Below are 19,861 nucleotides of genomic sequence, written 5' to 3'. Positions count from 1 at the left end.
GTCAGTGGTATGGATCCATAAGGTGGCAGATCTACATTATGTCTGATAAGATTAGGTTCATGTGCAAGTAAGAGAGACTCCAGATACAGGCATACCTTGTTTTGTTGTGCTTTGCCTTATTGCGCTTCACAGATAATTGTGTTTTTGTTGTTTGTTTGCTTTTTGACAAATTGAAGTTTTGTGGCAACCCTGCATTGTGAGGTAATGGTTAGCATTTTTCAGCAATAAGGTATTTTTAAATTAAGGTATGTACGTTGCTTATTTTAGACATAATGCTATCGCACACTTAGTAGACTACAGTATAAACAACATTTATGTGCACTGGCAAACCAAAAAATTCTTGTGACTTGCTTTATTGCTATACTCACTTCATGGCAGTGGTCTAGAACTGAACCTGCAATATCTCCGAGGTATGCTTGTAGTGGTTTAAACCAGATAGCTTATTTCTCTCATAAAAAAGGAAGTCTGAAGGTGGATAGTCAGGGACCCAGGCTGCTTCTAGCTTTTTGGTCTGCCATATTTAAAACTTTTATTCCCAAAGTAACAACATGGCTCAAGATTATATCCATATTCTCAGTAGCACTAAAGGGGAAAGAGACAAAGAAGCTGGAAGTTCTACTTGTCACTTCTACTTACATCGCATTGGCCAGAATGCAGTCATGTGATCAATGTGCAAGGGAGGCTGGGAAATGTAGTCTGTTAGCTGAGTGGCCACGTGCTCAGCTAAAATCAGTTCTGCTTTTAAAAAAGAAGTGGAAAAAACAAGCAAACAAAAAAAGAAGTAGAGAATTGTTTTTGGAAGGCAGCCATTAGTCTCTGCCATGCCATTCAGACCAAGTCTCCTGTGTCTGATCTGGGGATAGGCAGTGTCAACATATGAGAACTGAAAGAGCTGGTCCTTAAGAGTTGTAATATTTGGGGGCTGAGTCTGGCACTTACTAGCCATGGGACCTTGAGCAATTGACTCTTTTAGCCTGAGATTCTTTACCTATTGGGAGAAAGAAGGCAATATCTAAGATACAGGGTTTCCTGATGATTAAAAGGTAATATTGATAAAAAGTAAATCATCTAAAAGTACCTGGCATGTGAGAGGCACTTAGTAAATATGATTTTCCTTTCTTTTATCTGTTGTTAATAGTTTCCCCAGCTCTGCCTACTGCAGCTCCTTTTTTTATTTTGACTTTTTTTTTTTTTTTTTAAAGAGGGTCTTGAGATGAGCCTGTTTATCCCAAGCTCTCCCTGTCCCCTTCTCCACCAACCCTAAACTATGTGCTCAGGGAGAGCTGCTTATGCCTCAAAATTCCTACACCTATGGGGCTGGCTGAAAGGTCATTGCTGACATGACCTGGAAAAATGCCCCTTTTAGGGTGGGATAGCCAAAGGACTGGTAAATTGCAAGGCTGCCATGCATTTGATGGTCACAACCCTGATTGTACAGGTTGTGTCCAGCACAGAGCACTTGGCCCAGTGCTCTGGGAGGATCTGACATCTGACCTGATATCCTCTTGCCTCAGCTGGGAAAAGGAGGCTCTTTCCTAGAGGGTCTACTCTGAAGGAGCAATTCAGAGGGCCCTATTTTCTGAATCCCACCAAGGAATCGTCCTTGCAGTCATTGTCTCCTACCATTCCCCCACCCCCACTCCCACTCCCCATTAGAGCAGGTATAAACGTCAGCCATTCCCCTTGCTTCAGTGCCCTGGCCACCTTCCCTACTACATACACCATCAAAAAACACAGGCTTCTATCTTCTTGTTTAATGTGGACCTTTCCCTGCTGCCTCCATTACCTATGAGTCATGAGTATGCATAGTAGTCACTTGGCTCCAACTTTTTTTCTTTGAAAAAGGAAAAGGCAAAAACTTTGTGGCTTAAAAGTAGAAGTGTCAAGATGGTGTTACAATTATAGCACCAAAGTCTGGAGAAATGCCTCAGACATGGAAAGCATTAAAATATAGAAAGCTGGTTTTCTAAAATAGTTTTATGGCACGGATTTAAATGGTTTGGATTTTTCCCATTTTCTTTTTAGGTTTATTTTAAAGTTGATTTTATTTTTTTCTCCTCCTTTGATTGTAATCAGTCATCTAAAAGACAACTAGGGGAGAACCCTTGGGAACAGTAGTTTTTAAATGATGATGAGATATCAAAGTGACTTTAGGAGGGAAAAAAAAAAAAAAAAGAAATTACAAGTACACTGACCCAGAAAGTAGCTACATGCATGCCAGGAGGTATAAAACTCCAGAGCTTAGGTTCAAGGCCATTTCCCATTGCTTACAGGCTTGAAAACAACAAAGAAGAAAACTCCACAGCCCCCAAACAACAGCAAAATATAAAAAACTGTCACCCAAAGTCTTTCTTTCCAGAGGGAAAATGTGAAGGATATTTCTTAGTTAACTGGGTAAGCAAAAGTGACTGTTCTTTGTAGGTATCTCCTGCCTTTTAAGGGCAATATCTCTAAACCAGTCTCTTCATGAAGATATTTTGTCTTCAGCAAAAGTGTGTAGCAAGTCATATATTATTTCTAGTTTTTAATGTTTTTAGAGCTAATTCTTTTGAGCTACCAGTGATGTTGGGTCTCCTGCTCTAGATGATGCTAATGTTAAGAGTCACATAACCCTGAGTCCTGCAACACTTGGAAGACTACCTGGGTGGGCACTTTGTCGGTGTCTGTAGCTTCATGAAAAGCCTGTGATATTTTACTCTCTTGTTCTATCATCTTCACGTTATATTAATGAATGCCACCCAACAATGAAAGAGTAACATTTTCTGAACTAGAGAAAGGAAAAATAAGGTAAGATTCTAATATTGCTAGCCATTTCTTTTGGCTACATATCAACACCTGCCACATATGCCATAGCATTCCCCATTTCATATAAATGCAGCCTGAGAAAGTGCTCTTTTTTGTCCCACGCCTACGCTGCAAAAAGATAAAAGTCAAAATTTTAGTTTAAAGTTCATTTTTTTAAGTTTATGTAACCAACTTGTAAGAGTTAGTATCATAACTAGAGATAATTCAAGTAAAAATGTCTAGTTACAGTATACTGGAAAAAAGAATAGCAGACAGATCAATGTAGAATGCAGCCTCAGTGACAAATGACTCTGAGCAGAAGTGTCAGGCAGTTCACAAAGCATAAAGCAAGCTGTAAACGGCACAGGCAGAGGGCAGTCTTAATATGCATGTTGTTGTTTGAAAGGCCTGCAGGGCATCAATCGTTTCCGTTACAACACCGATACATAATATAGAAAACCTCTGTGATAACACCTAACAGAAAAGAAAACTGACATGTGTGTATAAACAGAAAGATTTCAAAGACACCCCAAAATCTACTAGTTGGGTGGTATGGTATTAGGTCTAAAAGGAAAGATCATAGGCCACAGATATCATCTATTCATTCATTCATTTAGCAAAGATCTATCGAGTATCTACTAAGTACCAGGCACTAGTATGTCCTGGGACCACAAAGATAAAGAAAGTATGGTCCCTGCACTATAAATCTCAGTTTTTATTAAAACAAATGCCATCTACATATACTCAACAGATACACGTTCACATGTGCACCAAAAGATAGCATGAGAATTTCATAACAGCTCAATTTGTAATTCCCCAAGCTGGAAATAACCCAAATGTCCATCCACAAGAGAATGGGTAAACTACGGGGTATTCATACAGCGAAAAACTACTCAGCAAAGATAATAACAGCACCTGCAACAATACGGATGAATTTACAAAGAATGTTGAGCAAAAGAAGGTAGATACAAAAAAAGCTATGCTGCATGATTCCATTTATATAAACTTTAAAACAGACAAAAAATAAAATGTGGCGAAAGAGCACAGAATAGGTCTTACAGTGGGGTTACAGCAGTTGAACCTGGTGGTGAACAAGGGGGCTACTGGGTAATGTTTCGTTTTCTGATCTGGGGGGTGGGTGCAGAGGTGCAATCACTTTGTGAAAATATTTTGATCCATACACTTATGTGCATATCCACACTTTTTTATTAAAACGTACAGTGAAAAATATATGCCAGATGTTTTAAAGGCTATATCTTAATATATGTCAATTGTTGGTAGGGTTTTGATTCTAGAATCTATTCTTGGCATCTCTATGACTTGCCTCAGTTTTCCCATGCTGGGCCTCTGTTCAAAAGAGAATGAGCATTTGGAGGTATATTACTGGAGATGTCATTAAAGACCTTTAAAAAATTACTGCTTTTCTTCCAGTTTTGAAAAAAATTAACCACATTTTGGTTCACTCATAGTTTAACAGCTACTCTAAAATGTTTAGAATTCTGCTGAAAATTTACCCTAAAAGCAATTTAGTGTACAAAACCTTGGCTAATATTTCTTTAAATCAAGTTCAGATCTTAAATAGTTATTTGATATCTTCCTTCTGCATATTAAAAACCTATGAAGAGGGCTTTGTCAGGATTTTAGATTCTGAAAGAGATCTGTTTTGGGCATAAGAAAGTCACACCCTGCCAACTACTGGCTAGCAGCTTTTGCTTATATGGGCAGAGGCCCTAGATGAAACCAAAATTTGTCATTGAACAAGGTTAACTTCTCATCTGGTGTTGGGGAGAGCACCGTAATTCATATCTTCCCAGGGCTAGGACCTTCAGTTGACAAGTTTTGTCCACTTTAACTAGTAAAGCTCAAAATTTCCACAGGGCCTGTTCACCTAAGTCCATGAGTGTGTTCTCGGAATGAAATGTACTTTCCTGGGCATTCTGGAGGTATAAGAACTCCTTCCATTTCATCCAAGTGGCCCAACTTGGGGACTCACACAGGGTTTGATTTATAAATGGTATTTCATAAACCACAGAATTCAAGAGCTAGAAAAGGTTGTGTTACAAAACAGCGAATAAGCAGGAAATAGTCCTTCAAAAATAGTTGAATTACGACAAAATAACAATGCTGAAATAAGCCTAACCTGAATCATGGCTGCACCTGTCCTTTAGGTGCTACTACATTGTTTGCTTTAAAATAGGATGAAAAATTCTCAGCTGTAAATCACAACGAACAGGTTGACTGACAGCAGCATCATATCCCCCTGCAAGTGTCCCAAAGATCCATTAAAAATATGGTTCATTATGGAAATTTTCAAACATACACAAAAGTAGACAGAAGAGCATAGCGAACCCCCATGTATTAATTACACAGTTTCAACAAAAATTAAGTTTATCAACCCTGTTTCATCTATCCCCTCCCAACATACTTTTCTTCTTTCCCTCCTTTCTTTCTTTCCTTCCTTTTGTTGAAAAGTTTTAAATAAAGTCTCAGATATCATGTCATTTCCCTTGTAAATACTTTAGTAAACAACTCTAGCAAAACGTAAAAAAAAAATAACTACCAAAAAAAAAAAAAAAAAACTACCATACCATTATCACACCTAACAAAATTATGAATAATTTCTTAATATCTAATGCTCAGGCCATCTTCAGATTTCCCCAGCTGTCTTAAAGATGTATTTCCCAGTTGGTTTGTTTGAATTAGGATCCCAAAATTGTCCACACAATGTGTTTGTTTGTTATGGTTCTTAAGTCTCTTTTATTCTACAAGGGCCTCCCCCCTTCCCATTTCCCTCACCTTTTCCTTCTTATGCATCAATATTTTATAGAAGCTGGCTCATTTTTTCTGTAGGATGTCCCCCATTCTGTTTTTGGCTGTTTCCTCTGGTTGTTTAACTTGTTCTTCTACCCCCTATAATTGGTAGTTAAGCCTAGAGGTTAACCTGATTAGATTCAGGTTCAATTTTTCTTCCTTTTTCTCTTTAGCAAGATACCCATTTTAAATCCTAATCTGCTCAATCTGCTATAGTTTATTTAATATACTTTTGGGCTCTGTATAATTTCCTTCTACATCTTATTTTGTTTTTAACTCCGATTTTATATGGTACTTTATTCTGTTAGTGGTCACTCAGCCACCTATCGGCAAAGCTGAGGATAGAACCTAAATCTTAGCAGTCCTCAGCCTGGGCCCTTTCTATCACAGAATGCCCCTGGAAAGAGAAAAGCTCCCTTTCCCCATTTCTCACATCTGCGATAATCTTTCGAAACTAGAACACTGCAGCAGTCCTGGAAGTACAGTGCCACTCTTCCCAGGCAGGGTCTCACAAAACCCACAATAAAAACAATGCTTATGTTATTGTTTCAGCTGAAAATTTTCTTTACCATTCAGCAATTTCTTTTACAGTATTAAATAAAACTGAATGCTGGGCCAAGGAAAGCAAATTTCTAGTAATTAACTACCATTCTTTTCTTTTTCCTCCTGTAAAATTTTCCAGATCAGCTTGTCTTTTCATTGTGACTGTCTTAATTATTGTAGCGCTCTCCCTAGTATTAAATTTTTTTTTCAAAGCTGGCAAAACGTTGATAATTGCTGAAGTCAGAAAATAAGTAGTGGCGTTCACTATAACAATCTCTCTTTTAAAATAAAATAAAATAAGACTGGAGGGCTTCCCTGGTGGCACAGTGGAATCCGCCTGCCAATGCAGGGGACACGGGTTTGATCCCTGGTCCGGGAAGATCCCACATACTGTGGAGCAACTAAGCCCGTGCGCCACAACTACTGAGCCTGTGCTCTAGAGCCCGCGAACCACAACTACTGAAGCCCACGTGCCTAGAGCCCATGCTCTGCAACAAGAGAAGCCACCACAATGAGAAGCCCGCATGCAGCAACGAAGACGCAATGCAGCCAAAAGTAAATAAATTAAAAAAAAAAAAAGGAGACTGGAAAATTATTATTTTTTTCTCTTCTCATCATGCCTAAATTAGGTGTCCAGAAGAGAGCAAAACTTTAAGCCAGGTTATTTGTCACATTGACTCAAAGGTTTTGGAAGTTGTCTTTTGACTTGATCACTAAAACAAGCTTGGGATTTTTCTGGTATAGAAAGGCCACTGCATTTGGTGCTATTTATTTCAACTGAAGTCAGTTATTGTGATTTTAGCCTTGCCTCTGTGGAAGACTATCTGTTATCAAAAGCTGCACTTTATGTTCAAAGACATCCAGTAATGGATATGAAGTCAGTGTTGTTCTACATCAGGGGGATTACTGCGTTGCTGCAGGGCCGAGGGAAGGAGATTACAAGACACCTGTCTGGGCCCTACATGGTTCTGCTGAAGTGAAGCCATAAAACTCATCAGGTGCAGTTTTTCAAATGAAAAGAAGGATGGCATTTTGCATGCAATTATGAACCTTTAAAGGCAAATAAATGAGCATTAGAGAAACATTATAACTTCTTTACTGAAACTAAAGATCCTTAAGACCACTGTAAGAAACTCTCCAACACCAGAGGGTTGGAAGAGATAAAAAGCAAGGAAATTTGTTTATATTTCAATAAACAACAGATATTTTAAGAATTAACTAAATTTTTCACAATATCTACAATTTCTGCAATATATGTTTTATTATTTCATTTGTTGCATTTAAAAAAAAAAAACACTTTAAATGAAAGGGACTCTGCAGGAGAGGAATCAAGAGAAATGGAAATATTTATTGTGTCCTGTCCTGCCTCAAAGGAGGAACTATAACAGGAAGGAAAAGTGGTTACAGCTGCAGAAAGAGGTCCTCTAGCCAAATCCCAAGGTGCTTTGGGAAGAGCAAAAGATATTAGCCTGGGATGAAAAAAGCAATGGAGAAGTGGGTAGGAAGCTTTAACCAGCCTGAGATCTGTTTCCTCAATAGGTGATGGATTTAGCTGGTGGTCCTCAATTCTGGCTGCACATTAGAACTACCTGGGGACTTTTTTTCCCCACATACCTGTGCTATGTGGGTATAACTAGGTTGAGCTGGGGCCTGGCATTTTAAATGCTCCCAGGTGTTTCTTGTGTGCTATCAGGGTTTAGAACCACTGAGTTAAGGTCTTTCTCACTTAGTATGTTTATTTTTGCAAGTTCAGCATCTGAAGATGTTTCTTCCTAGTTTATTGTGTGCAATTACTATATCCTGCTGTTACATGAGTAATGATCCCTTAGTTCTGTGGGTCATGGTCTAGCTAGGCTTCAAGTATAAGAAACTAAGAAAAAATATTAGCACACTCAAATGTTTAAAAGAAAAGATAAAGTGTACTTTTGAAAAATAGGTAAATACAATTAGAACTACTATACCCCATTTTAAGATAATATCTAAAAGAAACTTTAAAGAAGTAAATACCCAGAACCAAACTAATCCCTAATTGTAACCAATTGATGTTTATCCTCAGCTTGGTTATTTATAATCAGGCTTTAAAATGTTTCTTCCACTCTCTGAATCCTTATCTTAGAGATGGACCACCTTATATTGAACACTAGTGTAGTCTTGAATGACTGCTTTCATCCAAAAGAAGTTTCTACTTTTTGCAAAGAAAACTGAAATACTTGTCCTTTTCCCCATAGTTTTTATTTATTTATTTATTTTTAAATTTATTTATTTATTTAATTTTTGGCTGTGTTGGGTCTTTGTTGCTGCACACGGGCTTTCTATTTGCCATGAACAGGGGCTACTCTTCTCTGCAGTGCACGACTTCTCATTGTCATGGCTTCTCTTGTTGCGGAGCATGGGCTCTAGGCACACAGGCTTCAGTAGTTGTGACACACAGCTCAGTAGCTGTGGCTTGCGAGCTCTAGAGTACAGGCTCAGTAGTTGTGGCACACGGGCTTAGTTGCTCTGCGGCATGTGGGATCTTCCTGGACCAGGGCTCGAACCCGTGTCCCCTGCACTAGCAGACGGTTTCTTAACCATTGCGCCACCAGTGAAGTCCTCCCATACCTTTTAAATTTCCTTTTTAATGTCTTCTGAGAGTTAAAAACGTACTGCATTTTTTCCACCTTAACAGCCATAATACAAATTTATTTCTGATATATATGCCATATAAAAGATTGCATTTATTTGCTATGAAACATAACATTTTAAAACAATGTTTAGTAAAAGAAATGGTAGAGTTTAAAAATTACCATTTTGCAACCATTATAGAAATAATTGATTCAGTCCAGAATCGTTAACGGATGCTAAAACCATTGAATTCAACTTTGGCAGGACATTTACTTAGTCTCAAAAGTACTTCCCACAAATTACAATAACAAAAGGAAAAATGGTAACCTTGTAGTGAAGAAACATGGTGGACACTACCTTAACCAAGAGAATGCAGAAGAATGGACAAACTGATGTCACGTGTTGCCTAATGTGATGCACTGAGAAGGACACAACATCACTGTGTAGTATTCCTGCCAAAGATGTGTTGCCTAAAACTAATCATAAAAACAAATCAGATGAACTCCAATTGAGAGACTTACTATAATTGGCCTATACTCTTCAAAATTGTTCATGTCATGAAAGGCTGAACTGTCCCAGATTAAAAGTGACTACAGAACACAATATTTGAACTAAATGCATATCCTAGATTAGATTCTGGATAGAAAAGATAATTATTCTTTTCTATAAATGACAATAAGGAGACAGCTGGAGAAATTTTTATATGCATTCTATAGAACTGCATCAATGCTAAATTTTCTGAATATGATCATTGTACTGTAGCTATGAAATACAGAGTCATTGTTTTTATGAAATACATGCTAAAAATAGGGGTAGAGAATCATGATGTCTGGAGCATACTCTCTAATCTTTAATAGCTCATCCAAAGTAATAATAAAATTATAATAATTATATATACATATTTTAAGGGGGAGGGGAGAAAGACAATGTGGCAAACTTAACAACTGATGAACCCAGATGACATACAGAAGCTCATTGAATCATATCTGTAAGTTTTTCATTTTTTTCAAAACAAAACATTTGGAAAACCCATATAAACAGAATACTCTATAACCTTGTAAAGAGACAGACACAGGGCTTCCCTGGTGGCACAGTGGTTGGGAGTCCACCTGCCAATGCAGGGGACATGGGTTCGAAGGGTTCGAGCCCTGGTCTCGGGGGATCCCATATGCCGCGGAGCAGCTAAGCCCGCGCACCCCAACTGCTGAGCCTGCTCTCTAGAGCCGGTGAGCCACAACTACTGAGCCCACGTGCCACAACTACTGAGGCCCGTGCGCCCAGAGCCCGTGCTCTGCAATGAGAGAAGCCACTGCAATGAGAGAAGCCACCTCAATGAGGGGCCCGCGCACCGTGATGAAGAGTGGCCCCCGCTCGCCACAGCTAGAGAGAGCCCGCATGCAGCAGCAAAGACTCAACGCTGCCAAAAATCAATAAATTAAATTTAAAAAAAAAGAGACAGACACAGTTTTGCAAAGGTCTCTGGTATATTTTCTTTTTTTCTTCACCTTTTCCTTTTACCCGCTTTTGACTGCTTTAACGAATGCTTAATGGTTTGTGAAAAGACAGAAAAGCTCTAGGTAAGTGTCTTCCTTAAAGGAAATCATTTGAAAATTGACAAATCCTTCTATAGTCCAATAACCATCTCCTAATTTATTGGTTTAATAAATTCAGGTGTTTTGGTAGTTAGGTTATTCTGTGTTTTTTATTGTAATAAAATATACATAAAATTTATCATTTTACCCATTTTTAAGAATATTCACATTGTTGTACAACCATCATCATTATCCATCTCCAGGACTCTTTCATCATCCCAAACTGATACACACATTAGACATAGCTACTATTCACACATTTACATACCTTTATATATTCTGGATATTAATCCCTTATCAGATAGTGATTTGTAAATGTTTTTTCCCATTCTGTGAGTTCCCCTTTTATACTGTTTGATGCACAAAAGTTTTTAATTTTGATGAAGTCCAATTTGTCTATCTTTCCTTTTGTTACCTGTGTGTTTGGTGTTATATCCAAGAAATCATTTCTATTCTGCTTCTTAAAGTGGTGAATAGCATAGAATTTTTTCTTTGCATTTTAGAACAGGAATGATCATCATAGTCATTTTAATTTCTGGAATGTGAAACCCATACATTTTTGCCTCGGCAGAGTGTAACTTCAAAATGAAGTTACATTTCCTTTTTGTAACAAAATTATCACTGATCCGTTTGCTGAAATGTAGTCCTTTTAAGTCTTCCCACTGTTCTTTCTGGAAATTTCTCAGGGTATTCCCTCATCTACTCTAGAACAGTTGCTCAGTTTTGTTTTGTTTGTTCCTGTTCAAGACACTTTCTTTTGCCTGTGTTGCTAGTGACCCTTGTGAGATGTCCATTTTGCTTGGCACGGTTGTCCTCCAAGTGTATCCGCCACTGAGGTCTCCAACTTGCCCTCTGATCCAGAGAAACGAGGAACGTTTGCCTTCCCCTTTCCTTGATCCAGGTACCTTGAGCTTCTTGGCACAGATGCCTGTTTTGACTTCCCTGCCCCCAGGTGGGCACGGCATGTGGTCCTGCAGGTGGCAGAAAGGTAATGTGGTGGCCACGTGCTGAGTCTCAGGGTGGGAACCTGGAGTAGCGTTACGGGAAGAATTATTCAGACACCTACTAAAACAATAAGGAAGAGTTTAATCAGGACGGTTGCAATGGGTGTCAGGACTATGGCGAAAGGGGAGGGATATCAGGCTCAACTCTGGATACAGCAAGGACAGATTTATAGCCAAGTAGCAGAATGAGAGGGGTCAATGGATGGAAAGTCACTAAAAGATAGGAAAATTACCATCAAAGTTAGGGAGATTTTGTTGAACTGACTTAAGAGCATTCTTACCAAAGGCAGGGTGATCAGCTGTTAAGGGTGGAGGTTGAGGAATCTGATCAGATATCAAGAGTGGGAGATTCTCTCTAAACTGACGTAGCAGGATTTTCCCTACAAGTGAGCTATGCAGGCCCAGGAAGGATGGGGGCCAAGGCCAAGGCAAAGTCAAAAAGAGGGCTCAGAGGAGCCTGTCTAAAGTTTGGTCGAAGAGTTTTTGTCAGTCCCTCTTCTCATTCAAGGAAAGAAGACACATTCTTTCGTCCCTTGGACAATATAAGTCTGTTGCTTATCAGTCCCTTTTTGTTCATTAAGGACTAACTGAACCATCTGTTGAGACTTGGTAGTAGGGCAGCCAGTTGAGAAGATTTCTAGATGTTGGGCTTGAAACATCCTAAGATGGTGGAATGAGGACAGAAGGGGTAATGATGAATTTCCTGGTTTGTAGTTTGAGTGTCTCTGATAGACGTCCGTGTCACAGTTGTGACTATTTCCTGAGGCAGAGCGTGGAAGATGCAGGTTTTCCAGTGAAACTCCTGAGTGGCCCACGCAGCAGCAGCTTCAGGCACAAAGGTTGCCCAATGTCCAGCTTGAGCTTGCAGGGCTTCTTTAGGCACAAGACAGCCTAGAATCCTGATAAGGATTAGGGCAGTCAGGTTCTAGTTCTTGGTGGCGCTAAGGCAGGAGAGTGGGAGAGAAGTTGGAAACATTGATTTGGAGAGTTGTAGCCAGATATTTGAGGAAACTAGAAAATTTTGTAAGGACTGACAAAACGTGGTGCAATAGAGCAGGATCCAATTTAACTTACACATAGAGAGCAAACCCTCAGGCAATGAATAGGATCAGAATCTGATAACCCACAGAGTGGGCTATAGTTTTCCTACAGTTTGTGAAGCATAACTATTTCCTATAGTTTATGAAACATGAAATTTCTCTGTATAGTCACCCTCCTTTCTGATTCTTGTTTACAAACTAAATCTGGTCTCATTAGATTTGGCCTGGTTATGTACATAAGTTTAGCAACAATGTAATTGACAATATAGGCTTTTTTAAAGTCTACTTTGCTGGAACTTTTTTTGTTTTGTTTTGCGGTACGCAGGCCTCTCACTGCTGTGGCCTCTCCCATTGCGGAGCACAGGCTCCAGACACGCAGGCTCAGCGGCCATGGCTCACGGGCCCAGCCGCTCCACGGCATGTGGGATCTTCCCGGACCGGGGCACGAACCTGCATCCCCTGCATTGGCAGGCGGACTCTCAACCACTGTGCCACCAGGGAAGCCCTACTGGAACTTTGAATAAGGAATCTCAGAAGACTTTGAAAAAGCCTCTTGAAACTAGGACGCCTAGCCAAAAACACACTGCCATATTTTACCTGCAATACCTATAGATTTGGGTGATTTCCTCTCTTCTTGAGGTCCCCAAAATATCCTAGGGTTCCTGGGCCTGCAGGAAGTGACCTTCTTTACTTACCTGTAAGACCAGGAATCCTGTAAATCAGATACCAGGCTGTTTTTTTCAAGAAGGCTTTGTAAGCATTGGCTCCATAAAGACAATCTTAGTTTTTTAAAACTATCTGGTTTTATCTGGTATCTGATATCTGATTCTAGGCATGTCATTCTTAAATATGACATTCTAGTCAAAGCTTGGTAATATAACTAATTTTTCCAATCATGTTCTGTTACAAAAAGAACAGATTCTTATTGAATTTATGCAAATAATAATTTTGCCATGGATATACTCAATAAGAATTTCTTAATTCTGGAGGGATCAGGCAGGTAGAAAAATATAAGTGTTCAATTTCTGTTTATAAACATATAATTACTAAATTGTTGTGGGTTATACATAGCTGAGGAGAAAAGGGAAAGGGGTACATTTTATCAGAACATAGAACATTAAAGCAGAGTTCCAAATAAAAAGCCATAATTATCCTTAATCAGATCATTCAATCCCATGTAATTAATTTTTCTTCTGCTTGATCTTGGGTTAACAGTTTTATGAACCTGTCAGCTTCTCAACCAGAGTTCTGGAAATTGTTACTCACTTCAGTGGTTTGGTCTCAGAGTTATTTAAGCAATGCCACCAAAAGCCTGTATCCCAGGGTACCTTTTGTATTTTTTTTTTTTTTTTTTTTTGCGGTACGCGGGCCTCTCACTGTTGTGGCCTCTCCCGTTGCGGAGCACAGGCTCCGGACGCGCAGGTCTAGCGGCCATGGCTCACAGGCCCAGCTGCTCCGCGGCATGTGGGATATTCCCGGACCGGGGCACGAACCCGTGTCCCCTGCATCGGCAGGCGGACTCTCAACCACTGCACCACCAGGGAAGCCCCCTGTCGTATTCTTTTCCATGTGTCTCTGAGTCCATATCTTTTTGTTGAAAATGAAGCACTCTGGCCTGAAGTTGATTGCAAACACTTTCAAGAAAATGTCAGAGTAAAACAATAACTACTTGTGGATGACAAAAGACTTAAAATGACCATGGTTAAACATCTGATGTGAGTTCATATGACTGGGGGAATTTGGTTATTTCTGTGGCATACAAATTTAAAAATAATAACTGAAATTATGACATTATACTGGACATATCATGGACAGCAAGAGTACTGACAAATTTCTATAAACTTCACACAATTTCTAAAATATTTATATTAATGTTATTTACCCATACAAATATAATCTAGAGAAGGTTAATCACTTCTTACTTGACAATGATTTTCATGCCATTCAACATACAAAGAAATCTAATTTTTTTTGTTTTCTTGGCCACGCAGTGCAGCATGCAGTATCTTCCCTGACCAGGGATCAAACCTGCACCCGCTGCAGTGGAAGCGCTGAGTCTTAACCACTGGACCACCAGGGAAGACCCTAACTATTTTCTAAATATCTCTCTTTTTACAAGGTAAAAGAACAAAACCTTTGAGGTTTTCCAGAAGCTCTCTGGGAAATCTCAAAGTCAGTTCAATATCAAGATTTCATCTAGAAATTGATTTGGGGAAGGCAAAATTGTCAAAAATGTCAAAAGGTTTGAATACTTGATTAAATAAGATCATAAGTTACTGTGAAACAATACTGAGCTACCTATTTAACCAAAGTGACAAAAGAATTCAAAAGTAACTATAGGAGGTAACATGATTGTAAAAAAAACTTTACCTCTTTTAAAAAGTGAGAAGACTTGGCCCCCTTAAATAACCAGGGATGTGATAAAGGTTAGCATAAAGCACAGGAAATTATTCTGATAAGACACAGAATCTTGTTTTCCTAAGCATATTAAGCAAAAGGTAAAGAAAAACATTTTACAATCTCTTAGTAAGAGCAGATCAATAATCAAAGAAAATCATCATTTTTAACAGAGAGAAAACCAAATTCTAGTTTTGTATCAGTATACTTTTGATATCAAAGTTCATTAAAAAAAAAGCTTATGGGGCTTCCCTGGTGGCGCAGTGGTTGAGGGTCCGCCTGCCGATGCAGGGGACGCAGGTTCGTGCCCCGGTCCGGGAAGATCTCACATGCCGCGGAGTGGCTGGGCCCGTGAGCCATGGCCGCTGAGCCTGCGCGTCCGGAGCCTGTGCTCCGCAACGGGAGAGGCCACAACAGTGAGAGGCCCGCGTACCGAAAAAAAAAACAAAAAAACTTATGAATAAACACATCCAATCTAAGCCAGCCTGGACCATACGAGATAAGATTTCTTTTCCAAGATTGCTTTTCTTTTTTTTTTTTTTTTTTGCAGGCAGGATAACCTTTTATTTTAAACCACAAATAGTCAGTAGGTGGCCACAACTATCTTTTTCTGCAACTTTCTACAGCATTTTATATTCAGTTAGTTCTTGTCCTGTACTTTTCCTTTTCTCATATTGGAAAAATCAGTCATCTAATTTAGGACAAAATTACTCTTTTTCTCTTAACAAGACTAGATCCTACATTTCTTGTGTTCTTTTCAGGTAAAGTTGTTTCTCTTCACCTTTATTATTTGTAATAGTTTTATTTACATATACTTATTATCATTCTTAGCCATTAGTAACCGTTTTTTAACAGAGAAAATTAGGAAGTAGACAATTATGATTGTCTGTCACATACCACCATTCTGTAGACTAGCAAATTTTATGCATATGCAATCTGTATTAGGGCTCTCTAGAGAAACAGAACCAATAGGATATATATGGACATATATAAGAGATTTGTTATAGGAATTGGCTCACACAATTATGGAGGCCAAGAAGTCCCACAGTCTGCTGTCTGCAAGCTGGAGAACCCAGGAAAGGTACTGGTGAAATCAGTCCAAGTCTGAAGTCCTGAGAATCAAGGGCCTGATGTTGTTAAGTCCCAGTCTGCGTCCCAAAGTACAAGAACCAGGAGCTCTGATGTCCAAGGGCAGGAGAAGATGGATGTTTCAGCTCAAGTAAAGAGAGAGAATTCATTTTTCCTCCACCTTTTTGTTCTCTTCAGGTCCTTGTTGGATTGGAAGATGCCCACCAGCATTAGTTAGGTCATCTTCTTTGCTCAGTCTACTGATTCCATGGCTAATCTCTTCCAGAGACACCCTCACAGACGCACCAGGATATGTTTTACCAGCTATCTGGATAACCCTTAGCCCAGTCAAGTTGACACATAAAATTAACCATCACTCCATCTCACAATTTTTATAGGTGTGTGCTTCCTCATAGTACAACTTTTTGAGGTGGCAAAAAGAATTGTTTATTAACAAAATCCAAATACATTTAGCTTCTCTGTACCATATAAAATAAGAAGCTAAAAGTATGTAAACTTAAACTTATGCTTAGTAATGAATGTTTCAGTAGTTTGTCTGACTTAGAAATGATTTAGATATTTAACACACATCTGTTACTTAACTTAGCATAACTCAAAGGTTACAAGTTACCAAAAAGACTTTGGAAACTGTTTTCAGGCAGACATATTATTAAACAAAGTTAATCATTATCTCAAGTTATTTCCCTGTTAACTATTTTTATAACATATGCATGTTAGACAAGTATCACAGAAGCAAAACCCGTAAAGGTTAAATACATGGATTTTTTGTCTTACTGCTGTGCTTGACGCGTATGAAGTAATGGATAATGGATATCAAAAAAATTTACTTATATTAGATCTTTACTTGTCCATTTGTTCTTATAATTTTTATAGTATTAAACATCTAGTAGGTATAATATTACCTTGTTTGACTAGTAAACTCAAGTAAAATAAAAAGTATACTTAATGCTGAAACTGTGAAGACATAGTCATTTTTATTGAACTAATGATACCAGATGAGTCAAAGATTTACTCAAGTCACATGAACTTCAAAAACATTTGGGTTAGTTTCTATATTTCTGAGAGTTTTAAGAATAGTTTGTTTATATAAGGTCTTATCTCTAAACCAATTTGACAGCTACTTTATGAGATTTTTAAGTTAATTTGGTAATACATCTGGAGGTAGAAAAATATCACAGATAAATGACATATATACATATATAAACATACACAAATATACAGACACCTGTGGAGACCAAATAACTTCCATTCTAAAATTTTAGCTATGAATCTGATAAACACAATATTGTAAACTCACTGGTTTACATGAAATAGTTGCTCCACTTTATATTTTTATCTGAATTGTGTTTCTGGCAAATGGGACAAGTTGAGATTACTTACTCGATAGAGAGCTAAAGGATATTACCATTATTTGTTGAGGAAATATTGATTTTCTTTTGCCATGTTGTGTAATAGGAGGTAACATGATTGTAAAAAAAACTTAAGGAGGCTGTGGAATGAATTTTAGGTGAGAGGCTGAGGGGATATTCAATCAGTTGTCTAAATGTTTCCAAAGCTCATCTGAGTGGATGAAATATCCAGTCTGTTTACAATAATAGGCTTTTTCTTTCCATTTCAGCCTCAGGCAGTTGCTTCCCAGGTTCCTGAGTCCCTTGAGAGCCCCCCATAGGGGCAAGGGGCTTAAAGTTCTAGTGACTGTAGGGAGCTGAGGGCCTAGACAGGAAAGAGAAGGTCCAACAAGCGTGGACAGAGGGATGGAGGAGGCAGGTACTTTTTTTTTTTTTGGATTTTTTTTTTTTAACATCTTTATTGGAGTATAATTGCTTTACAATGGTATGTTAGTTTCTGCTTTATAACAAAGTGAATCAGTTATACATATACATATGTTCCCATATCTCTTCCCTCTTGTGTCTCCCTCCCTCCCACCCTCCCTATCCCACCCCTCTAGGTGGTCACAAAGCACCAAGCTGATCTCCCTGTGCTATGCGGCTGCTTCCCACTAGCTATCTATTTTACATTTGGTAGTGTATATATGTCCATGCCACTCTCTCTCTTTGTCCCAGCTTACCCTTCCCCCTCCCCACATCCTCAAGTCCATTCTCTAGTAGGTCTGTGTCTTTATTCCCGTCTTACACCTAAGTTCTTCATGACCTTTTTTTTTTTCTTAGATTCCATATATATGTGTTAGCATACGGTATTTGTTTTTCTCTTTCTGACTTACTTCACTCTGTATGACAGACTCTAGGTCCATCCACCTCACTACAAATAACTCCATTTCGTTTCTTTTTATGGCTGAGTAATATTCCATTGTATATATGTGCCACATCTTCTTTATCCATTCATCCGAGGATGGGCACTTAGGTTGTTTCCATCTCCAGGCTATTGTAAATAGAGCTGCAATGAACATTTTGGTACATGACTCTTTTTGAACTATGGTTTCCTCAGGGTATATGCCCAGTACTGGGATTGCTGGGTCATATGGTAGTTCTATTTGTAGTTTTTAAAGGAACCTCCATACTGTTCTCCATAGTGGCTGTACCAATTCACATTCCCACCAGCAGTGCAAGAGGGTTCCCTTTTCTCCACACCCTCTCCAGCATTTATTGTTTGTAGATTTTTTGATGATGGCCATTCTGACTGGTGTGAGGTGATACTTCATTGTAGTTTTGATTTGCATTTCTCTAATGATTAGTGATGTTGAGCATCCTTTCATGTGTTTGTTGGCAATCTGTATATCTTCTTTGGAGAAATGTCTATTTAGGTCTTCTGCCCATTTTTGGATTGCGTTGTTTGTTTTTTTGATATTGAGCTGCATGAGCTGCTTGTAAATTTTGGAGATTAATCCTTTGTCGGTTGCTTCATTTGCAAATATTTTCTCCCATTCTGAGGGTTGTCTTTTCATCTTGTTTATGGTTTCCTTTGCTGTGCAAAAGCTTTGAAGTTTCATTAGGTCCATTTGTTTATTTTTGTTTTTATTTCCATTTCTCTAGGAGGTGGGTCAAAAAGGATCTGGCTGTGCTTTATGTCATAGAGTGTTCTGCCTATGTTTTCCTCTAAGAGTTCGGTAGTGTCTGGCCTTACATTTAGGTCTTTAATCCATTTTGAGTTTAGTTTTGTGTATGGTGTTAGGGAATGTTCTAATTTCATACTTTTACATGTCCCTGTCCAGTTTTCCCAGCACCACTTATGGAAGAGGCTGTCCTTTCTCCACTATATCTTCTTGGAGGAGGCAGGTACTTGAACGTGGACGCATCAGAAGATTCATGGAATGAAGGGAAGAGTGAAGGTGGTAAAAGGAAGAGAAGTGATGGAAAGACAGAGGTCTTAGATGAGCCAGTTCACAGAGATCCTTAGTTCCAAATTATCCTTTGTAAAATCATGCCAACAGGAAAAGAAGTGGACTTTTAGTAGAGTAATGGTGTGGACTTTTAGTAGAGTAATGGTGGAGCATGTAGTTAGCAAGAGTTTGAGAAGGGGGTTTCAGTCAACTGAGAAGTTCTTATGGGAGAAGTAGGATCAAATAGAGAGAACAAAGGGGCTTCACAAGGAGCCAGGAAAGAAATTTCCAGCCCAGGGGTCAGGGAATACATCTCCATGTGAAACAAAGAGCCAGGAAGAACTTCCAGCCCAGTGGTCTGATGATGAATCTGATCCTATCTAAGTTGTAGCCCCATGACTATTAAAGAAAAAGTTATTCCAACGCTTGTTAAAACAGTAAGGAAGACTTTATTCAGGACTATTTTGATAGGTATCAAGACTATGGCAATAGGGGAGAGAGATTGGGCTCAACTCTAAATGCAGCAAGGACGAGTGGAGATTTGTAGCCAAGGAGCAGTGGGGCAGGGGTAGGGGTTCATGGGTAGAAAATTACTGATAGGAGACATCAAGAGTAGGGGGATTCTTGCTGAATTGACTTAACAGGATTCTTGCTAAAGGCAGGCCAAGGTGATCAGTTAGCAAAGGTGGGAGATTCTCTCTAAAATGACTTAGCAGAATT

Source organism: Pseudorca crassidens, chromosome 4, assembly GCF_039906515.1.
Source record: "Pseudorca crassidens isolate mPseCra1 chromosome 4, mPseCra1.hap1, whole genome shotgun sequence".
NCBI classification, from domain to species: Eukaryota; Metazoa; Chordata; class Mammalia; order Artiodactyla; family Delphinidae; genus Pseudorca; species Pseudorca crassidens.
This window is presented reverse-complemented; position numbering follows the sequence as displayed.